Source organism: Schistocerca americana, chromosome 9 (genome assembly GCF_021461395.2).
Source record: "Schistocerca americana isolate TAMUIC-IGC-003095 chromosome 9, iqSchAmer2.1, whole genome shotgun sequence".
NCBI classification, from domain to species: domain Eukaryota; kingdom Metazoa; phylum Arthropoda; class Insecta; order Orthoptera; family Acrididae; genus Schistocerca; species Schistocerca americana.
Window position 1 is genome coordinate 203,982,766 of NC_060127.1, and position 23,766 is coordinate 204,006,531.

At 41.3% G+C, this 23,766-nt stretch overlaps 1 non-coding gene across 1 annotated transcript; it reads right to left on the reverse strand.

Moving 5' to 3' along the window:
• Nucleotides 1–6,290: 6,290 nt before the first annotated feature.
• Nucleotides 6,291–6,362, reverse strand: Trnae-cuc. The gene has a single exon. It is a non-coding gene; the product is annotated as a tRNA-Glu (tRNA).
• Nucleotides 6,363–23,766: the final 17,404 nt, after the last annotated feature.

Here is a 23,766-nt window from a genome sequence, read left to right on the forward strand (position 1 = left end):
GAGATTTCTCCACAATCCAAATTTTAACATTTCAACATTTTTTGTAAATAATTTGTGTCACTATTTTGCAACCATGACATATTAAATTCAAGGTTCGAAAATGTTCACACCTGGCACTACCTACGTTCTTAGTAATTGGAATTATTTCTTTCTTCATGAAGACTAAGAATATTTGGTCTGTCTCCTGTATCCCGTACACCAGATGACACAGATGTGTTATGTCTGGCTCTCCCAAGGATTTCAATAATTCTGAGGCAGTGTCATATACTCCAGGAACCTTGTTTCAACTTGGGTCTTCCAGTGCCCTGTTGAATTTTTCTGGCACTATCATATCTCCCATCTCATCTTCATCTACTTCCTCTTAATTTTATTTAATATTAATACAGATGCTGCTCTTTTGACAGTGGTGTCTTAGGTTTTCCTATAGGGGCCATCTACCTTTGATACAGCATAATCCTGCAGCTTTGCATTTCTGCTCCATCCATCTTGGATTTGCTGTTTTACACTCCCTGTCAATTATAGTTTTTTGACTTCTGTGTTCTATTTTGCCCGCTTCACTTACTGCATTTTTAAATCTTCTCCAACTGAGTGCTGCAGATTCAGATAAAAGACGTGCAATTTTTTTCAGAGATTACTGACACAGGTGAAGAAGATTGATAAAATTGTGAGTTACCAGGGTTCACATCACATAGTAGCACTTTTTCATGATGTGCAAAGATCATTACAGTTAAAATGCTTTGTTTTTATTTTTTATTAAATGTAATGGTATCTGTGTAACATAAACAAGTATCTGTGTAACATAAACAAGTAATACTTCAGACACTGGACCCAATAGAAGGGAAATGAGAGAACTGGGACAGACTCCATGGTTGCCAGATTTCCCCACTGGCGTCATGCAGCATTGCCTGGTTTTGGATTGTAGACCTTTGAACTCTCAATCTGTGTTTGATTTTACTCGCCTTTTGTCAAGCCAATAACATGCATGTTTGCAAGTCTAATGTCATAAGGGTTACCAGCTCCATATCCAGATGTGTCAAATGCATTGCAGTGGCATCATATCAGCTCATATGGATCACAGACCTTCACCCAATAAACGAAGCTGTTAGTTTTCATACTTAGCAACCTTCTGTTTTGAAAATGAGTTTTTGTAACTTCAAAATTAAAAAGGTACATACAGAGTTTTGTTTGATAGGTCCAGTACACACATACTGATATAAACATGTTTTGTGAACTGTATCGCAAATTTTGCTACGTCCAGAGTCACAAATTCTCATTCAAGACGGCTGCCCACTTAAAACTTGGTTTGGCAGTCAATTGTCTCACTCCACAATGACCCTCCCAACGTCTGACTAATTTAATATCATGATATTTCCTCATTTTTTCCACTGTCTTACCGAAACTGGAGTTATTCATTAATCTGTAAAAATCTGAATCAGAAACATACATCATGGCTGATCCTTTCTCAGTATTTAAATTTATAGTACTACATTGACCGGAGGCTCTACCGGAACTGAATAGCTGGTGACTCTACTCACAAGGGAACCTCCCCGTCGCACCCCCATCAGATTTAGTTATAAGTTGGCACAGGGGGTAGGCCTTCATAAACTGAACACAGATCAATTGAGAAAAAAGGAAGAAGTTGTGTGGAACTGTGAAAAAATAAACAAAATATACAAACTGAGTAGTCCATGGGCGACATGGGCAACATCATGGACAATGTGAGCTCAGGAGCGCCGTGGTCCCGTGGTAGCGTGAGCAGCTGCAGAACGAGAGGTCCTTGGTTCAAGTCTTCCCTCGAGTGAAAATATTACTTTCTTTTTTTTGCATAGTTATTATCTGTCCGTTCGTTCATTGACGTCTCTGTTCACTGTAATAAGTTTAGTGTCTGTGTTTTACGACCGCATCGCAAAACCGTGCGATTAGTACACGAAAGGACGTGCCTCTCCAATGGGAACCGAAAACATTTGATCGCAAAGTCATAGGGCAACCGATTCCTCCACTGGAAAACACATCTGATATATTCTATACGACACTGGTGACGGCATGTGCGTCACATGACAGGAATATGTTGTCGACCCACCTAACTTGTACACTTGGCGAATGGGTAAAAAGATTTTTCTACCTTGCCCGATTTAGGTTTTCTTGTGGATGTCATAATCACTCCCAAAAAAGTGATGAAAACATAAGAGTTTGTCACATAAACTGAAAATAAAAAATTAAACTTTTCACTTGATGGAAGATTTGAACCAAGGACCTTTTCTTCCGCAGCTGCTAACGTTACCAAGAGACCACGACGCTCCTGCGGTCCCAGTGTCCTTGATGTTGCCTATCTTCCCATGAACTACTCAGTTTGTATATTTTGCATATTTTTTCACAGTTCCACACAACTTCTTCCTGTTTTCTCAATTGATCAGTGTGCAGTTTTTCAAGGTCTATCCACTGTGCCAACTTATAACTAAATCTGAGGGGGGGGTGCGATGGGGAGGTTCCCTTGTCAGAACCACACCCAAAGTGAGACATTGTAGAAGCTGTCTAGGATGTATTACGTGAGTAATTTTATCCACAAGCATTATGATGAGCTTGAGGTGGGAACCGTTTTGCGGAACTTGCTGCTCTGGAAATAGTAACAGATCAGTGTACATGTCACGAAAAGTATCAGGATATGCCCAATACACCTCTACACCATATCATACACGAAAACCATCTGCCACAGCTGAGATATCCAACCAGTCAATTTCAGCGAGAGTCAACCACCGAAACCCCCAATAGTTTCAAATTGTTGCATAACGAACCCATATTAGATATTAACATCGAAGTACAGCAAGTAACTTGAACTGACAGATGTTCTTTTATAAATTCACCCATTCATGGGTTATTTGGTTTGATGTGTCTACGGACACAACGACGAAGTCCCATACGAATTCTGCACTCGAAAAGTCACAGCATGTCGACATTAGTTAAAAGTACAAGTGTGACATCTGTACTTTTGAGCACTGCATCCCACGATAACCCAGGCTCAGTGTGTACTAGAAGGCAAGATACAGCTCGCATACTTCCATGCATATAATCTGGACTTGGTCAAAACTATCAACAAGGAGGTGTACATACATGTACCTGTAAAGTATTAAATATTACCCAAGTTTTCGATAGTAAACTCCTACCAAACACACATTGTGTGCCCATATTCTGCACCCATTAAGGCAATCACCTGTAAGTTTAATGGAAAGCGCAAATATGACAGGTAACACGGTTTGGCGGTGTTTCTCCGCCAAATACAGATATTTGTATGGGAAAATCCCCCTTCATCATTATTAGCTGAAATTTAGCATCATTGGGATGTGCAGTTCCAGAAAGATGCGTATCCTCTTGACACACAGTTTTTGAAGTGATGGCTGCATGAATAATAATCTGTCCAGGAAGTGCAGTGTAATATACTTGGTGGCTCTCATTGAAAATGAAATACCTTTCTCTGTGCTCTCAGCTAGGACACTAACCTAATCATTGCATAAAACAAAATCGACCAAATGTTTAGTAACGAAATGAGCATCATACCAGCTCAAATTGTAAACAAATCAGGTATGTGATGTAGGAGTTTATAATTAAAGTTGCATGAATTTTGTAGTACACTGCAAAATTTGCAGTTAGATGGCAATGTTCCCTAACTAGTTTTCTGCCCATATTTCTTATGGGAATCCCACAAATATAGCGGTCGAATGTTTTATTGCACAATGATGCAACTTCTTGCATAATACTTTGGGGAATGTTGGCGTGATAAATCTCATCAACGTCCACTGCAAGTGTTTTTACCTCAGAGAGCAAGCATCTCGCAGGATCTTCCCCACAATAAGATTAAAAATATTACAATGACTCGAGTCATATGAACATATGATCATACACAAAGCCGCAAATGGAACATGTCGTTCTATGAGGTTGTATGTGAGGCGGTAGTGTCGCCCTCTACAGCCTTTAACAGGATTGAGAGGCATTCAGAGTTACCACACAATACTAAAGGCACATACATCTTACGCAGAAAACTGCTACACTCTACCAATTTTTCACATCTCTTGGCATCTCTGTATATATCAGGTCATGGACAGAGAAATCCTATGGTGTAGAAGTCGTACAGGTTTACTACACTTGACTGTTTTAAATATGCACCCTGTGTAGAGTCTAGAGATGTTAATTTCAGTAGAGCAACCGCATACATGTCGATGATGACGCCCTCTGCTGAAGATATCGATGTCTCGAGTGAATGCGTCATAGTCAGTAGCCACCAGACCTTCAATGTACTTCAGCTCACTGTAAAGTTATTCCACTCCACCTCACTGAACTGCACCTTCGTAGGTCACTGGACACTCTCCTCTCCTACTGCTATGTCGGACTCCATGCAGACATTAATATGCTTCGATCCGCTGGCACTCAGTTGATAAGTTTTGGCGAACAGCAGCATTCTGAAATGAAGTAGCTAGGTGGGTAAACTGCTGAGTCATATTTGCAGCAACCCTCTCCTGGAGGATGGGGGAAAACGTGTTGAAAGTAGATCATTGAAAACACCCACCGTTTTTTTAATTTTCCTGCAGTTAAAACTTAGCATAAGTGATCTAACTTGGCTTTCCTGTCATTTTAAACTAAACATAAGCGGGATATCTTGAATTTCGGACAATTTTAAACTTCGCAAAAGTGGTCCATCTTGTATTGTGACATGAGCGGGGTGAGAATAGGGAAAACTGGCGAAAGCATAGCATAAGGGATAGGGTGGGGAGGGGGATCGGGAAATGCTACATAGCATCGTAGAGAGAAGAAATCTGACAACTATACAGACTGTCCCAGCTCTCTCACTGCCCATTTACCTTTATGGTATAACATTTTCTTTTTTCTGTGACTGCAGAAATCATCTATTTGTCCTCCAATAGTTTAGTTTGCTAGCGAATGTTAGATTGTAATCACAGCTTCATGTTCATGTACCCTGCTGACTACTTAAGGGCCATCGCTGCAATGTTAACAGGCACCTGAGTCGCTGAAGGTAATTCTATGCTTCGAAATGTAAATTCTGTTAATACGTTACTGAAGAGGCAATATATCATACTATTAGTAATTTTCTATTCATTTCATTTGATGTTACAGGTTTTCACAGCTAAAGGCATTTTTGCTACCACGAAGCAATAAGGTATTTGTTTATGTAGACGATTTACCTATTTCATGTTCTTCTTCGGACATAGAATTAGGCTAGGGAAACGTTCGCAATACAGATTCCAAGAGGAATAGGTTTGAATTAATTTTGTTTATCATATTCGATGTTTTTTCGAAAGATGATTTTTTTTCGAAAGGCTGTAACTGTTTCATTAGTGATTTAAACAATAAAACACTGCACCAGTTACGTTTATTTATTTCCAATTACAAGTTCTACTTCACTAATGTAGGGTTCTTTCTTTTTATTTTTTGTATGCAGTAACTTGAACTCTTAAAAATACGAAAGCAGGACAAGAAAAGCAGAACAATGCAAACATGCAGATATCACACACAATACCAGCGTAAATTCTAGTAGCACTTGTAAATGGGGAAAAGCTTCTGGAACGCGTTTTACTATGCATGTACAAAACTTAACTGGTGCATTGTTTTTTGTTTTATTTATTTATTCATTAACTGGAATCTTGAATAGGTTTCAGTTGAGCAGCAGTCATTACTCTTCAATTGATACAGGTGAAGAAAGACGCCCGATGAACCTAAAAGCGAAAGTGTAGAGTAACTAGTTTCTGTCAGTAACAACTAACGATCTAGAAACACTGGCACTGACAAAGGCGAGTGCTCATTTCTGTGCATCTCTCTCAGGAACGAGATGAGGAACTAACCCATCAGAGGAAGAATTCTAAAATAGACTTTCCTGGAAGAGTCACTAGTCTGAAATCGTAGCAGGCTGTCCATCCAGACTCCGACGGGCAAATAGAATGGTTCAGTGCAGACCTTGAGGGCATAAAAGAAGCTCTGGAAGGTCCTAAAATAGATAGTTGTATTGTATGAAGAGGGCTTTTCGAACATTGTGGCTCCCGATGGCACAGAACCGAGTAAAAGTGGAAGAATACGGCAGAGGTCTTTATTAAGCAGTGGAGGGATAATGACTTCAGAAGAAGACGAATATTCGCTACGATGTACTGAGGTGGGAATGCCGTGAACAAAAAACTGTGTTAGGTCTTCACACATTGTTAGTTAAAAACAACTATTCTACAAATCTACTTCTACAAAAAACAACTACTCTACAAATCTACTTCTTCATGTACGCCAATTAAAAACAATTCCGGTACCGGGAATCGAACCCGAGCCTCCTGGGTGAGAGCCAGGTATCCTAGCCACTAGACCATACCGGATCGATGTGCTTAAGATGTTTCTACTCTCATCTCAAACTGAAAGATGTTATTTATCGCTGGCCTTACAATAATCACAATTTTATGTGGAAACATGGCTATCTATCTGGATATGACATCACCTGGCAACAAGCCACAATGACGCGTGTAGTCAACTTTAGCGGACAAGAGAGCTGCCCGCTGTGTTCCTTTATAGAGAAGGTCCTCGCAGAGATATGAGTATGGGTTTCCCCATTGACTTCGTGGTGGTCTTAAAATGATGTTTTTTTTTTATATTTCTTCTCACTCACTTCTATGGCTTTGCGTCGTGGTCCATTATTTATTTGGAATATTTACGGAAAATTCCTCCGGTACTTGGGGGAACATAGACATTTTAAAAACTTAAAACATCGTTTAATGTTTTCTTCAGATGAGAACTAACAGCCGTTAAGTACCTTAGAAATGCATTTTAACCATCAGCTGTTTTATTTAACCCATAATCATCTACCGTTTTCGGTCACAGACAACCAACACTGGGTGTATGGTAAAACAGGTGAGTGAAGACATGTTGTTGTTGTGGTCTTCAGTCCTGAGACTGGTTTGATGCAGCTCTCCATGCTACTCTATCCTGTGCAAGCTTTTTCATCTCCCAGTACCTACTGCAACCTACATCCTTCTGAATCTGCTTAGTGTATTCATCTCTTGGTCTCCCTCTACGATTTTTACCCTCCACGCTGCACTCCAATACTAAATTGGTGATCCCTTGATGCCTCAGAACATGTCCTACCAACCGATCCCTTCTTCTGGTCAAATTGTGCCACAAACTTCTCTTCTCCCCAATCCTATTCAATACTTCCTCATTAGTTATGTGATCTACCCATCTAATCTTCAGCATTCTTCTGTAGCACCACATTTCGAAAGCTTCTATTCTCTTCTTGTCCAAACTATTTATCGTCCATGTTTCACTTCCATACATAGCTACACTCCATACAAATACTTTCAGAAACGACTTCCTGACACTTAAATCAATACTGGATGTTAACAAATTTCTCTTCTTCAGAAACGCTTTCCTTGCCATTGCCAGCCTACATTTTATATCCTCTCTACTTCGACCATCATCAGTTATTTTGCTCCCCAAATAGCAAAACTCCTTTACTACTTTAAGTGCCTCATTTCCTAATCTAATTCCCTCAGCATCACCCGACTTAATTAGACTACATTCCATTATCCTTGTTTTGCTTTTGTTGATGTTCATCTTATATCCTCCTTTCAAGACACTGTCCATTCCATTCAACTGCTCTTCCAAGTCCTTTGCTGTCTCTGACAGAATTACAATGTCATCGGCGAACCTCAAAGTTTTTATTTCTTCTCCTTGAATTTTAATACCTACTCCGAATTTTTCTTTTGTTTCATTTACTGCTTGCTCAATATACAGATTGAACAACATCGGGGAGAGGCTACAACCCTGTCTTACTCCCTTCCCAACCACTGCTTCCCTTTCATGTCCCTCGGCTCTTATAACTGCCATCTGGTTTCTGTACAAATTGTAAATAGCCTTTCGCTCCCTGTATTTTACCCCTGCCACCTTTAGAATTTGAAAGAGCGTATTCCACTCAACATTGTCAAAAGCTTTCTCTAAGTCTACAATTGCTAGAAACGTAGGTTTGCCTTTCCTTAATCTTTCTTCTAAGATAAGTCGTAAGGTCAGTATTGCCTCACGTGTTCCAGTGTTTCTACGGAATCCAAACTGATCTTCCCCGAGGTTGGCTTCTACTAGTTTTTCCATTCGTCTGTAAAGAATTCGTGTTAGTATTTTGCAGCTGTGACTTATTAAACTGATAGTTCGGTAATTTTCACATCTGTCAACACCTGCTTTCTTTGGGATTGGAATTATTATATTCTTCTTGAAGTCTGAGGGTATTTCACCTGTCTCATGCATCTTGCTCACCAGATGGTAGAGTTTTGTCAGGACTGGCTCTCCCACGGCCGTCAGTAGTTCCAATGGAATATTGTCTACTCCGGGGGCCTTGTTTCGACTCAGGTCTTTCAGTGCTCTGTCAAACTCTTCACGCAGTATCATATCTCCCATTTCATCTTCATCTACATCCTCTTCCATTTCCATAATATTGTCCTCAAGTACATCGCCCTTGTATAGACCCTCTATATACTCCTTCCACCTTTCTGCTTTCCCTTCTTTGCTTAGAACTGGGTTTCCATCTGAGCTCTTGATATTCATACAAGTCGTTCTCTTATCTCCAAAGGTATCTTTAATTTTCCTGTAGGCGGTATCTATCTTACCTCTAGTGAGATAGGCCTCTACATCCTTACATTTGTCCTCTAGCCATCCCTGCTTAGCCATTTTGCACTTCCTGTCGATCTCATTTTTGAGACGTTTGTATTCCTTTTTGCCTGTTTCACTTACTGCATTTTTATATTTTCTCCTTTCATCAATTAAATTCAGTATTTCTTCTGTTACCCAAGGATTTCTACTAGCCCTCGTCTTTTTACCTACTTGGTGCTCTGCTGCCTTCACTACTTCATCCCTCAAAGCTATCCATTCTTCTTCTACTGTATTTATTTCCCCCATTCCTGTCAATTGCTCCCTTATGCTCTCCCTGAATCTCTGTACAACCTCTGGTTCTTTTAGTTTATCCAGGTCCCATCTCCTTAAATTCCCACCTTTTTGCAGTTTCTTCAGTTTTAATCTACAGGTCATAACCAATAGATTGTGGTCAGAGTCCACATCTGCCCCTGGAAATGTCTTACAATTTAAAACCTGGTTCCTAAATCTCTGTCTTACCATTATATAATCTATCTGATACCTTTTAGTATCTCCAGGGTTCTTCCATGTCTACAACCTTCTTTCATGATTCTTAAACCAAGTGTTAGTTATGATTATGTTGTGCTCTGTGCAAAATTCTACCAGGCGGCTTCCTCTTTCATTTCTGTCCCCCAATCCGTATTCACCTACTATGTTTCCTTCTCTCCCTTTTCCTACACTCGAATTCCAGTCACCCATGACTATTAAATTTTCGTCTCCCTTCACAATCTGAATAATTTCTTTTATTTCATCATACATTTCTTCAATTACTTCGTCATCTGCAGAGCTAGTTGGCATATAAACTTGTACTACTGTAGTAGGTGTGGGCTTCGTATCTATCTTGGCCACAATAGTGCGTTCACTATGCTGTTTGTAGTAGCTTACTCGCATTCCTATTTTCCTATTCATTATTAAACCTACTCCTGCATTACCCCTATTAGATTTTGTGTTTATAACCCTGTAGTCACCTGACCAGAAGTCTTGTTCCTCCTGCCACCGAACTTCACTAATTCCCACTATATCTAACTTCAACCTATCCATTTCCCTTTTTAAATTTTCTAACCTACCTGCCCGATTAAGGGATCTGACATTCCACGCTCCGATCCGTAGAACGCCAGTTTTCTTTCTCCTGATAACGACATCCTCTTGAGTAGTCCCCGCCCGGAGATCCGAATGGGGGACTATTTTACCTCCGGAATATTTTACCCAAGAGGACGCCATATCCAACTTTAACTTTTGTAGTCCTGTCTTCCTCAGTTGCGTGTAATATTACGGTATATCGATAATTTTTACTTTATGGACCGTCTGACAGCAACTGAATAAAACACAATTTTAGTGCCATGCGCGTTTCGCCTTTATTTTCTGCTAGGCATCTTCAATGGCCTGGAATATGCACATATGACTGCTATTTAATTTACATTGTGGTCAATGTAACTATAGTTTATAACCAACCACCAGAACTGTTTATGACCTATAGGTACAGTGACCAAAATGTAAATTACATAGCAAACCTATGTACATATTTCAGGCCACTGAAGATGCCTTGCAGAAAATAATGGCGAAACGCGTATGGCACTAAAATTGTGTTTCATTCAGTTGCTGTCAGACGGTCCATAAAGTAAAAAATATCAGTATACCGTAATATCCCACTTTCCTTTTAGCTGACACAACGTCAAGGCTATGTTATTAACTGGTCTGTTTTGCCTTACACATTGCGATGATGGTCTATGAGCGAAACTGGTAGATGATGCGTAGGTTTAAATAAAAGAGCTGCTGGTTAAAACGCATTTTCTAAAGAACTTAAATATCAGTACTCATGGTCGACAGTAATATTTATTGCTTTATGAGAATGGCCTAGAAAGCCGACCACTGGTTCATAACGAATTGTAAAATAAATATTATTGTGGTACATCAATATTGTATATTTAAGTTTTTAATTATTTAGAATACTTTAGACCTTCTCTTTACTGTTTCTACAGTGGAATCTTAAAATTTCGGAACATTATGTTTCTAAAAGCAACTCCAGTTGTCTGTCGCATGGAGTCCATTCATGACCTTCTTTCTTAGGATAAGAAAAAAAACAGGTATCGTAAATCACTAGCTAGGCTTCTATGAAAAGCCTTTATTATGCTATCAGTTTCGATTATAGCTAATCATGAGGCAGCCGGGTTCTGTTGCAACGGATCAGAATGTCCAACGCTTTTGCTGTGTAATGGAATCACTGTCTCTAGGACGAATATGGGTGCTTCGCTTACTACGTAGGCTTTTCTGAGTCCGGCATTTTTATGTATAACACTACAATCTTGCTAATATCTTAATTACATCGCAACTAGTTTCAACACTGTACGTCACCACCTAAAAGATTTTCGTGATTAAAATGGTATGTACTACATTTCCATAATTTCAAAACACGGTAAACTCCTGATCGTGTCGATGCGGGTTACCTGGTTTCCGGGTTATCCGTGCATAGTTCTATGATTTTTGGAAAAAATAAATTAAACAAAGCTCTAAGTATTTTGCCATATGCAAAACGAATATTTCCAGTTGTGACAGACAGTGCGCGTGCGTGGCGTTATGCTACTGGAAGACGTTATGCTACTGAATATCACCGAATGATATCCCAGAAATACTTTTCCGTTCTTCGGCGGAAAAAGCGGGCCCTATACCTTTGTAACATGTCCGAGATTGATTTACTGTCTACACGTTTCCGTACCCATTTGCTTAGGAGCTAAAGTCAGATAATTTCCAATTCACGTAAAGCAGATACCAAAAGAAAATGATACAGATATTTTCCTTTTCTTCTGCGACGATCTTCTTAGAATTCTTTCTCTGTGTGCAAACGAGATGAAAGAAATATGAGAACGAAGTCTTTCACGACGGCACTGATACGTAAAACATTCTCGGTTTTCTTACCGCGTCAATTCGGGGTAAAACCTCAAGCTTTCGACGATAGCCCCCATCATCATGGTCAGGAGCAACTGACTGTCTTCAGTGCTGCTGTGGTGGGCTTATATAGCCCGTGGAGCCTACTGATTGGTCGGCGATTTTATCGTTGTGTTGACGAGATATTTATGGTCTGGCGACACGACGCAGAAGCTCTCGAACAACTCGTGGAACACATGAACAGCATGTATCCGAACATCCGGTTCACCGTCGAGATGGAGAAGGAAGGGAGGCTGCCTTTCTTAGACGTTTCAGTACAACGACAGGCGAACGGGCGTCCCGGCCACTCTGTGTACCGTAAGCCGACGCATACCGATTTAGAGCTTAATGCACAGAGTTTCCATGATCATGTTCAGGAGATGGCCGTTTTGAGCACGTTGGTATACAGTGCAAGAACTGTTTCTGACGAGGACCACTTGAAGCCCGAAATTAACCATGTGAAGTACGTGTTCCGAAAGAATGGCTGTGGTACACGCGATATACGAGGATTGTCCTGAAAGTAAGTTCCGATTGGTCGCGAAATGTAAACCACTGGGAAAGCCCGGTAAAGCTTTGCACAAATGTGTTGGACAGTGTGTCTAGTATGCCCGTCGATCGTGTCGCGTCGCCCTTTCCAGTTTTGAGTGAACAGTGAGCACGCAAAGATGCATAGAGAATAGCGTCTCCCGCCCAGTATGAGGGCCTGGTTAGCGATTTCGCCTGTGTCATGCAGCCCACACAACACAACTGTCGAGCAGTTCCTTCTTTATGCCAATTCTCGGCAGCACACTTCAGGGACAATGAAGACGCTCCTGCAGCGTTTCCGATGAGAAGTGTCCGATCACCCACAATACAGTCTCATCTCTGCTCACAATAACCGCTGGTTATGAAGACAAAATTTTTTCAAAGACAAAGCACAGGCGCCTGCTTTCTATGACGAAGATATTCCAAAGTTGATACAACACTACGGCAACACTCGAAGTTGGAGCCGCGACTACGTACAGAAGCAGGTGGAAAGTGTACCTAACTGTTGCAAATAAAACGTTTCTGGTTTTCACTGGGGTTTCCATTTCGCGACCGATCGCAACTTACTTCCTGGACAACCATCGTAAAAGCAGCGTTCTCCAAGAAAAAGCAAACGTGAAAGTGCTGCACACTCACAGGATGAAACACCGATTGCGGTCCTTTCTTTTTGTGGCGCTACATCCAGCAAAACAGGAAGAGTCCTGGGTAGACGGGGTATAAGACCGACTTTTCGTCCTCCTAAGAAAATTCAGAAGATGACGGGCCCTGTTAAGGAGAGTCTCGACCTCAGGAACCCTGGAATTTATATCATCCCCTGTGAGTGTGGAAGCAAGTATATAGGTCAGATCATTCGTACAGTTTCCGACCGCTGTGCAGAACACCAACGGCATATTAAAAATAGAGAACTGGAGAAATAGGCAATTGCGGAGGACAGCCTAACGAACAAACATAAAATACTGGGATTATGTTATTAAGGAGGATGTTGAAATAAGAATGAGTGAGAAGAACTTAAGCCGTGATAGTGGATACTATCTGAGCGGTGCACGGAAGCGGGTGCTCGATACATTGAATCAGCAGAGACATTCCTTGCAGGGTTTACGTTCCCACAGAAGCGGTGGCGCCACCAGCGCACACATTGACACCGTCTGCGACAGCATTACGTAATCGCCGACCAATCACAAGCTGACCAATCAGAAGCCGTCCACAGGCTATAAAAAGGGTACCACAGCAGTAGTGAAGGCAGTCAGTTGCTCCTGACCATGATGATGGAGGCTATTGTCGAAAGCTTGAGGTTCTATCCCGAATTGATGGGGCAAGAAAACCGAGAATGTTTTACACAGGAATGAAAGGAAATTGTTAAATATCGTAAGGTACTTTCACACCTGCCTACGGGTCTCAATAAAATTTTCTAAATGTATCACTGACAATGAGTGTTAACCTCTGTCACATTTCATGTTGTTGCTGAATTTTCGGGCGATTTGCGTGTTGTAAGAAGATGAACAAAAGGTAACCTACGCGTCGATGCGTGGAATATCATAAATATGAATGTAGTAGGGAAGCTAGGAAATCTGAAAAGGGAAAATGCAACGCCTCAGTCTCGATATAGTCAGACACCAGTGAGAAAAAAAATACAGGGGTTAAGAGATACGGTTGCTACCATTAGAATCGACAGAAAACCAACGCCCAACAGTGATGCTTCAAATATACAAGCATAACATGAAAAAACTGAGAACATATGTGAGGATTTTTAACAGATAATTCAGTGCGTAAAGAGAGATGAAAGTACAATAACCACAGGTGAGCGGAATGCGATACTAAGGGGAGCAATAGAAGAGTGAGTTATGGGAGAATAAGGACTCGGCAGGAATGAGAAACGAGGAAGACTAACTGAGTTCTGCAAAAAATTTCAGCTAGTAATAGTTAAAACACTGTTCAAAAATCACAAAAGAAGCAAGCAGGTATCTGGGAGAAGGCCTCGAGAAGCGGCAAGCGTTCCGGTGGATCACGGTCGGAAAGAGATTCCGGAATAAGAGGTTGGATTTAACGCGTAGCTTTGGTGAGGCAGGATACAGTTGAGGGATCCAATTTTGCTGCGCACTTGTTGAGAATGGACACATCCTCCCCTCTCTGATGTTGGGTATCACATTGTTGCACACGGCTGATAAAGGCAGATTCACGGACCTCCTGGATGAGATGGGGGTATGCTGCTATCTCATCTTATCTGGCGTTCGCCTAACATAACGTGTTATGATACTATCCAGTGTTATATCTATTTTACCGCCAAACAAGTAATTCACTATTCAAATTCAGCCTCAAAAGTTAAGTGTAATGGTAGTTTGTTTTATCATCTTCCTGAAAACAGCGAAACGTCGTTGAGCTACACCACACGTTTATGTACGAAATTTTACGTCAACACAGGGCGTTTATATGTTCTATTATGTGTACCTGGTTAAATCATCCTTGTCATGTTGGTCTTCTGTATTTGATTACGGAGTTAACAGATTTTCATTGAAATTCTTGTACGAAATTGTACATTTCTTTTATATTAAGTATTTTGTGCCTCACTTAACCACCATGATATGAGCGACTACGCTAGATTTTAGCTTGTTACGACCAATTTCAAATTGGTACGTAACTGCATTATATCAAGATGATCTTCAACAAAATCTTTTCAATTTTTATTTCTAAAGTGATGAAATAATTTTGAATAAGATACGTGTATGACACCATTAATGATCCTTTGCATAGGTTTGATGGATCGCTTCAACACCAAGATATGAGTAAGCATGTTGTAAACTGTGATTTCATGAATATTTCAAAGTGATATGTAAATATGTTTGTTGATTGTAGATATTAAAAAAGGTGCTTTTAAATTACTGTAATGAAATGAAACTCTGGTAAGTCGTAACGCACTACATGACCTAACCTAAGACTGTTATATTTGCGGTAAACAACTGTCTCAGTTTCCTTTCCCTATAGACCCGGAATCGCGACTGATTGCTATGTACTTCTCCTTCCTTATAGCCTACGATCACAGTGCACCGCCCGCATCTCGTGGTCGTACGGTAGCGTTCTCGCTTCCCACTTCCGGCTTCCCGGGTTCGATTCCCGGCGGGGTCAGGGATTTTCTCTGCCTCGTGATGGCTGGGTGTTGTGTGCTGTCCTTAGGTTAGTTAGGTTTAAGTAGTTCTAAGTTCTAGGGGACTGATGACCATAGATGTTAAGTCCCATAGTGCTCAGAGCCATTTGAACCATTTGAACCAAGTGCACCATAGTTCCCTATGGAATCAAATCAGGTACGTAGCAAGTGCGGGGAATTCAAGCTGAAATGGCTGCAGAAAAGTGACAAGAAATTAAAATAAGAATAGGAGGACTGATTCAGCATACTGAAAAGGAATAACGGTCTTTGGTGAAATTAAAAGCAAAGGCGTCAAGTTTAAGTGTGCAAAAGAAATTCCACTATCAAACGCAGCGGAGAGAGCGCGTAAGTGGAAAGGGTACGCTGAAGGTATTTACGAGAGGGAGGAACTGTCTCGCAGAAGAATAACTGGGAGTCGACATGCAAGACATAAGGGATCCAGTTCTAGAGTCAAGAGTTTAAAAGAAATCTGGAAGACTATGGATCAAATAAGGCGGCAGGCATAGACAAGATTGCTTCGGAGTTTCTAAAATCACAGCGTGAAATGGCAACCAAACGACTATTCAAATTGGTGGGTAACATAAATGAGTCTTAAGGCATTCAGTCAGGCTTTCGGAACAATGTAATCCACACAATCCCGAAGACAGCAAGGGCAGGTAAGTTTGAAAACTATCGCACAATCAGTCTAAATCTCATGCTTGAAATTGCTCACAACAGTAATGTGAAATAGAAGTACAGAAAAGGAATTTGACCTTCTGTTAGGTGACGAACAGTTCGGCTTTAGAAAAGGTGAAGGCGCTTGCTTATGAAACCAAGACTAAAGGAATTTCAAGCCATCTTCGTAGGATTTGTCGATATAGAAAACGCGATTGACAATTTAAATGGTGCAAGACTTCCGTAATTCTAAGTAAAAGAGGTGTAAATTACTATTGACAGAGGTGTAATATAAAATGCACAAGAACCGAGAAGCAATAATAAGACTGGTGTAAGGTAACGAGACTGCGCGATGTGTTTGGGGAACACACTACTGGCCATTAAAATTCCTACACCAAGAAGAAATCCAGATGATAAACGGGTATTCTTTGGACAAATATATTATATTAGAACTGACACGTGATTACATTTTCACGCAATTTGTGTGCATACATCCTGAGAAATCAGTACACAGAACAACCACCTCTGGCCGCAATAACGGCCTTGATAGGCATGGGCAGTGAGTGATACAGAGCTTGGATGGCGTGTACAGGTACAGCTGCCCATGCAGCTTCAACACGATACCACAGTTCATCACGAGTAGTGACTGGCGTATTGTGACGAGCCAGTTGCTCGGCCACCATTGACCAGACGACTTCAATTGGTGAGAGATCCGGAGACTGTGCTGGCCAGGGCAGCAGTCGAACATTTTCTGTATCCAGAAAGGCCCGTACAGGACCTGCAAAATGCGGTCGTGCATTATCCTGCTGAAATGTAGGGTATCGTACGTATCGAATGAAGGGTAGACTCCCGGGTCGTAACACATCTGAAATGAAACGTCCACTGTTCAAAGTGCCGTCAATGCGAACAAGAGGTGACCGAGATGCGTAACCAATGGCACCCCATACCATCACGCAGAGTGATACGCCAGTATGGCGATGACGACTAAAAGCTGCCAGTGTGCGTTCACCGCGATGTCGCCAAACACGGATGGAACCATCATGATGCTGTAAACAGAACCTGGATTCGTGCACCCAGGTTCGTCGTTGAGTATACCATCGCAGGCGCTCCTGTCTGTGATGCAGCGTCAAGTGTAACCGCAGCCGTGGTCTCCGAGCTGATAGTCCATGCTGCTGCAAACGTCGTCGAACTGTTCGTTCAGATGGTGGTTGTCCTGCAAGCGTCCCCACCTGTTGACGCAGGGATCGAGACGTGGCTGCACGATCCGTTACAGCCATGCGGATAAGATGCCTGTCATCTGGACTGCTAGTGACACGAGGCCGTTGGGATCCAGCACGGAGTGCCGTATTACCCTCCTGAACCGACCGATTCCATATTCTGCTAACGGGTCTCTGCCAACGCAAGCAGCAATGTCGCGATACGATAAACGGCAATCGCGATAGGCTACAATCCGACCTTTATCAAAGTCGGAAACATGATGGTACGCATTTCTCCTCCTTACACGAGGCATCACAACAATGTTTCACCAGGCAACGCCGGTCAACTGCTGTTTGTGGATGAGAAATCGGTTGGAAAGTTTCCTCATGTCAGCACGTTGTAGGTGTCGCCATCGGCGCCAACCTTGTGTGAATGCTCTGAAAAGCTAATCATTTGCATATCACAGCGTCTTCTTCGTGTCGGTTAAATTTCGCGTCTGTATCACGTCATCTTCGTGGTGTAGCAATTTTAATGGCCAGTAGTGTATGTACCGCCAAGTCACATTAATGTGACTACGTGTCAGAAGCCAGAGAAACCACGTTTTCAGTGCAGACAGCTGCGGGACGTGCAGGAAGAGAGTCAGTGGCGTTCTGGAAGGTACCGACAGGGAGCTGGAGCCATGTCGCCTCCAGAGGCGCGGCCAGCCGCGGTAGGTTTCTCGGGTGAGGGTCCGTGGTCCGAGCAGCTCGATCAAGGTGGACCCACAGGTTCTCAATCGGGTTTCAATGCGGGGAGTTTGGTGGCCTGGGGAGTACAGTAAACTGATCCTAGTGCTCTTCGAACGACGCACGTACTCTGCAAGGTGTGTGACAGGCTGCATTGTACTGCTGGCAGATGACATCCTGCAGAAGGGTGTAGGGTTGGACATGGTCCCAGGGATATATGCATAGTTTGCCAAGATAACCCTGGAAATGCCCTCCAGCCTGGATCCTTCCGAAGGCTAGACAGACCAACGAAAAAAAAATTTTTAAACATTTTTTACTTTGATAGCTGATATTTATAGATTTATATGAGCTAAATCCAAATATAGCCTTAGTTTTTTGTATCATCCATAGTTTTCGAGCAATATGCTTTTTAGTATATAGCATATAAATCTTATATTATAAAGTAAAGAGGGAAATTAATGAAATGTTTTGTTAAATCATAAACAAGGCTTGTATTTACAGTAAGCTACTTGAAACACTTTTCAGCTGAAATTGGTTTGTATTTTCTTTCTCTTTTTTCTTTTAAGCTTCTTGTGTAGCTTTTTCTACGATGAGTCGCTTGGTGAACTTCTCGGTGAAGTGACCAACTGTAGTCCCCCATCATGTTGGTGTTACAGCGGCCTTGGTAGCGTTTTTCAATCACTACTTTTGTATGAATCAATAAACAGCTTCCAGTCTTCCTTTTTGTATTCAATACCAAACTCATTCATCAGTACACTAAATCACCTTCTTGTTGAAAAACGTGGAAAATTGCTGTTCTCTCTTTCTACTCTTGTATGAGGGTCACTCCAAAAGAAATGCACATTATTTTTGTAAAAATACACCCATGCAGAATGAAAACTGTAAGTTTTACAGTGTGTAGATACATCCTTCCCACTTGTTTTCAAACTTAGTTCACCCTGTTCCCGTGAGTGGCGCCGTCACAGCATGTCTTCAAGATGGCTGCTACACTTGACGTTCGTCAGAAACAACGTGCTGTCATAGAATTCCTGTGCTGTGAAAACGAGACAGTGGGAAACATTCACAAGAGGTTGAAAAAGGTGTATGGAGATGCTGCTGTCGATCGCAGTACAGTTAGTCGGTGGGCAAGCAGGTTACGTGATGAAAGCGGGCACGGCAATATTGAGGATTGTCCTCGCAGCGGCAGGCCTCGTACTGCACACACTCCAGACGATGTGCAGAGAGTTAACGAATTGGTGACTGCTGACAGACGCATCACAGTGAACGAATTGTCACGCTACGTTGGGATAGGGGAAGGAAGTGTTTGCAGAATACTGAAAGTGTTGGCGTTACAAATGTTTGTGCCAGATGGGTTCCCGGGATGTTGACATTGGCTCACAAAGAAACAAGAAAAACAGTATGCAGCGACCTTTCGGAACAGTACGAGATTGGTGGAGAAGAATTTCTTGGAAGAACTGTGACGTGATGAAACGTGGCTCCATCATTTTTCACCAGAGACGAAGAGACAATCAATGGAGTGGCATCATGCAAATTCACCCAAGAAAACAAATTCAAAAGCACACATTCTGCTCGAAAAGTTATGGCTACGGTGTTTTTCAATTCCGAAGGTCTGTTGCTTGTGGACATCATGCCAAGGGGAACCACCATAAATTCTGATGCATATGTGACGACACTAGAGAAACTTCAAGCTCGACTGAGTCGTGTTCGACCACATCGGCAAAAGCAGGATGTTTTGCTGTTGCACGACAATGTACGACCACATGTCAGTCAACAAACCATGGAAGCGATCACAAAACTCGGTTAGACAACACTGAAACACCCGCCTTACAGTCCTGACCTGGCTCCATGTGACTATCATCTCTTTGGGAAACTAAAAGACTCTCTTCGTGGAACAAGGTTTGAAGATGATGACTCCTTTGTGCACACTGCCAAACAGTGGCTCCAACAGGTTGGTCCAGAATTTTACCGTGCGGGTATACAGGCGCTAGTTCCAAGATGGCATAAGGCAGTTGAGAGGGATGGAAATTATGTGGAGAAATGAAAATATTGTTCCTATAGGATGTATCTACACACTGTAAAACTTTCAAACATGTAGAATAAAAGATGGGTTAAAAAAGATAGTGTGCATTTATTTTGGAGTGACCCTCATATATACTGGTTCCAACTGCCAATAAGTTCTTTTCTTTTAATCTAGAGCCAAGAAATTCAGCTTTCTCTTTCGTTAAGCCCAGTTCCCTATACAAATCGTTAAGCTCGGTCTCAGTAAACAATTTGGGCTCTAGACTTTCTGTATTACAATGGAATTCATCATCAACTGGTTGATCTAAATCAATTTGTACATCAAAAAATACTTCTGTTGGAACAGAGTTTAAATCATCTGGTGGTTCAGGAACCGGTAAATCTACACCATGCCCTACTGGCCATATGGTGGACGGAAGGTTAGGGTAGCTTATTACCTTCTTGTTTATTGAATTATGAGCAGTAATATCAACACTGCAAAAGTAGCAATCATCGGAATGATTTCTTGGCTCCCTGCATATCATGGGAACAGCACAGCTAAAGCCTTTCTTCTCCTTTTTGGAGCATTTTCTCAGATCTTCAACACACACGTAACATACCTTATGTGGCGCCCAAGATTTATCTTGATATGATAGATAAACCTTTTGTACAAAGTCTGTAATGTTTCTTTGGTGTTTTTTAATCACAAATTCACCACAGATATAACAAAAGCGCTCAGCAGAGTTTTTACAACCACGATCAGACATTGTACTGAGCACATGTACAGGAAATGGGAAAGTGAGGTTAGGTTAACCGCAAACAAAACACCATCAGTTAACACAAAAATAGAATCTACCTTTTTTGCCAGCAAATGTTTTTCAGCAGTGCTACCAACGTCATCTACATTTATTACACCTCCTTTTTAAATTATTTTAACCATATAAAAGCTCTAAATTTCTTTAAAAACCGCTTAATTTAATAAATTTAACTGTAAAATGTGATGCAATGATGGGTGATACGGATTTTTATGTATCATATTTGGATTTCCCACCCTGAAAAACATTAGAATATGGTATTTTCAGCAAAAAAGTTTTTCCATCGTTGGCCTGTGCTATTATTGCAGCGTATTAGCGTTCAGACATTTCCGACAGTACACACCAACAGCCATCCGATGGAGCATACTGTATATCACCGACTGCTAAGATGATCAGGACTGTAAGATGCATCTTACTTTTTAACCAATTTCTTTAAATTATATTTTTATCACTTTTATCACGAGGTTGCAAAGCCAGAGTAGAATAAACAATCTTCGTTTATAAAACCGAACTGATCTGAAAATCTTCATCCGAACTTTCTTCTTCTTCTCCTTCCTCTTTGTTGTTATCGTTGTCCTCTTCATATATAAAACGGTCTTCACTGTAATCGAGAACGCTACTAATGCCGCACTTCTTGAAAGATTCAACAATAATGTTTTCTCTTACTCTAGACCACGACTATTTTATCCAGTGACACAATTGTTTGATTGCACGTTGTTTTAAAGATTCTTTCGACGTGAATTCGTGTTGGATTTCATCCATCATCTATTTGGTGCATTCGTCTCTCATAGTCACTTTAAATGGTTTATTTATTGAGACATCAGGAGGTTGCAATTGTGAAGTAACTCCTTATGGAATAACAGCAAGCTCTATATTTCCCTGCAACAATTTCTCTTTCACAGAATTTTTCAAATGACTACCGAACAGATCTAGCACAAGAAGAGAACTGTTCTTCAATAAAGCACGTTTCCTTCCTCCCACACTCTGTTTATCCATAATTTCATACCAGCCACGTCCATCCAACCCTTGTCATATACATCAACAATAATACCTTGCGGTATTACGTTTGTTTGTGTGGTCATCTTCCGTAGCAACTGTTAACATCTGTTATTACAGGTGATCTGTCTTGAGCTGACTGCAATATAATAACACCAGACGCATTTCGCTTTTATTTACAAAGCATCTTCTGTGGTACTGGTGTTTCTTTACATAGTCTGCACCTTCCCCTCTTGCTAGAAGTGGTTGGTGTCGACAGGTTTCATTTCAGATTTGCAGTTTTGGGCATTTTGCGTTATTTTCTGCGCTGCGCTATTTATAATTGACTTTCTTAACTGTTTTTCATTCATCACAGCCACTATAAATCTATGTCTACAGAAAAAAAACTTGGATAAAATCTAGTCAATGATGAATTACGAATAGGGAAACAGGGTCAACCAACTTATTCAGAAACTTTGACGAAATACGTAATGCATTCTCATAGTTACCATTTCAATGCACAGCAATTCATTTAACCTCTACCATTCATTTTCCAGTAAGTTCAACCTTCAGTATGTATGCACGATCTGTTGCAATCTTTTTTATATACTGGATAAGCATTTGATTTAATAACTGAATTGCGCACATGTCTATATTCTGTTGCATCCCATTCATACTTTTAAATAAAATAAAAACATATTATGCATACAAATATTCAATATAGTAATTGAATTATATTATAGTGTAACGAACAACCAAGCTCCAGCTATTGCACCTTTCAATTATCTTTGTATCAAATATCAGCAGGCAAATCTCTAAATATATAACATGTTTGAACTGACGGTGCAAACATAATGTACAGTGGACAGTACACACAGCAAGTAGCAGCATGCAGACTATTTACGACTCTGCTGCCCCTGTAAGTACAATTTACTCTCACAAATTCACGTTTTTTAACCTTAAAAGTGCCTTTTCTAAGAAACAGTTTTAGAGTCAGCAAAAGACGCAACGCAAGCAACATTACGCATGGCCCGCTGCTGTCAAAAGTCGTCTGAGCTCTTCAGTAATATCAGCCATGTAAGTAAACAATCCGCCCCCTGAAGATGATATTGTGAACCAACGAAACACTTTGCGGTAAAATATATACGTGACTGACGGAGAAAACTGTTTAATTTGTATGGCTGGTAGTGAGTGAGGGAACTGTGATGGCACAATGATACGCAGGGCCATCTGCGTCCTTACGCAGTACATCTCTTGCGACAGAATTGCGGTGCCATTTTTCAGCAGGACAAGGCTCGTCCACACATCCCGTGCGCTTCTACGAACCGTAGAGGTACGGTAGTCTAGCGGTCAGCCATATCCCCAGATTTGTCCCCGACAGAACATGTTTGGAAAACCAGCTCGCACCGCAGCCGCGTCCCGCTCGCACTGTACAAGACGTTAAGGACAAGTTATAAAAAAAAAAAATGTGTCTGTAAATTCAAGAGCGAGCAGCGCTTTTGGTGGGAGAAGTGGCCTTTCGCGGAAGAACCCTGCCACCGGCCTTCAGGGGCACCCAAAATATGTTGCCCGTTACCTGTCTAGCAGTGTAGATCGGCGTGCAGTGATATACGTCGTTTTTGTACGTTGGATCTTAGTTGCCTGTGTCAGTCAGTTGAGTTTGTGTACTCACTGATATACTTCAATATCCGGAAGTGATGGATAATCGCCCTGCATTGCAAGAAAACGTGCAGAATACGAAGAGGAGGAGGAGGTATCTGCGGGGTAACGAGCGTTCGATCGTCTCTAACGTTATTACAGCGTGTGTTGAGGAGGCGACCCACAAAGGACTGTTGGCTAATATTTCCAGTCCCAATAAAAGGGCTGCAGCTTATGCAGACGTCAGCCTCGCCACAATAGGACGCATGGTTTACTGGAGTCGCCGACAAGGAAAACTAGCCTGACTCAGCTCATACGCTATAAAGTTTCTTTTGGTAGAAATGTACCACATGGTAGTAGAAGTGTTAAACAGTTTTCGAAGATAAACACAAATGTGGTCCAAAGCAATAAACATATTTATTACTAGCTGTACAAAATCAGGAATAACTTGAGAAGTTCATGGTAAAATCAATTAACGTTTCACTAGTAGAACGTGATTCAATCACGTAAAACCTTTGAT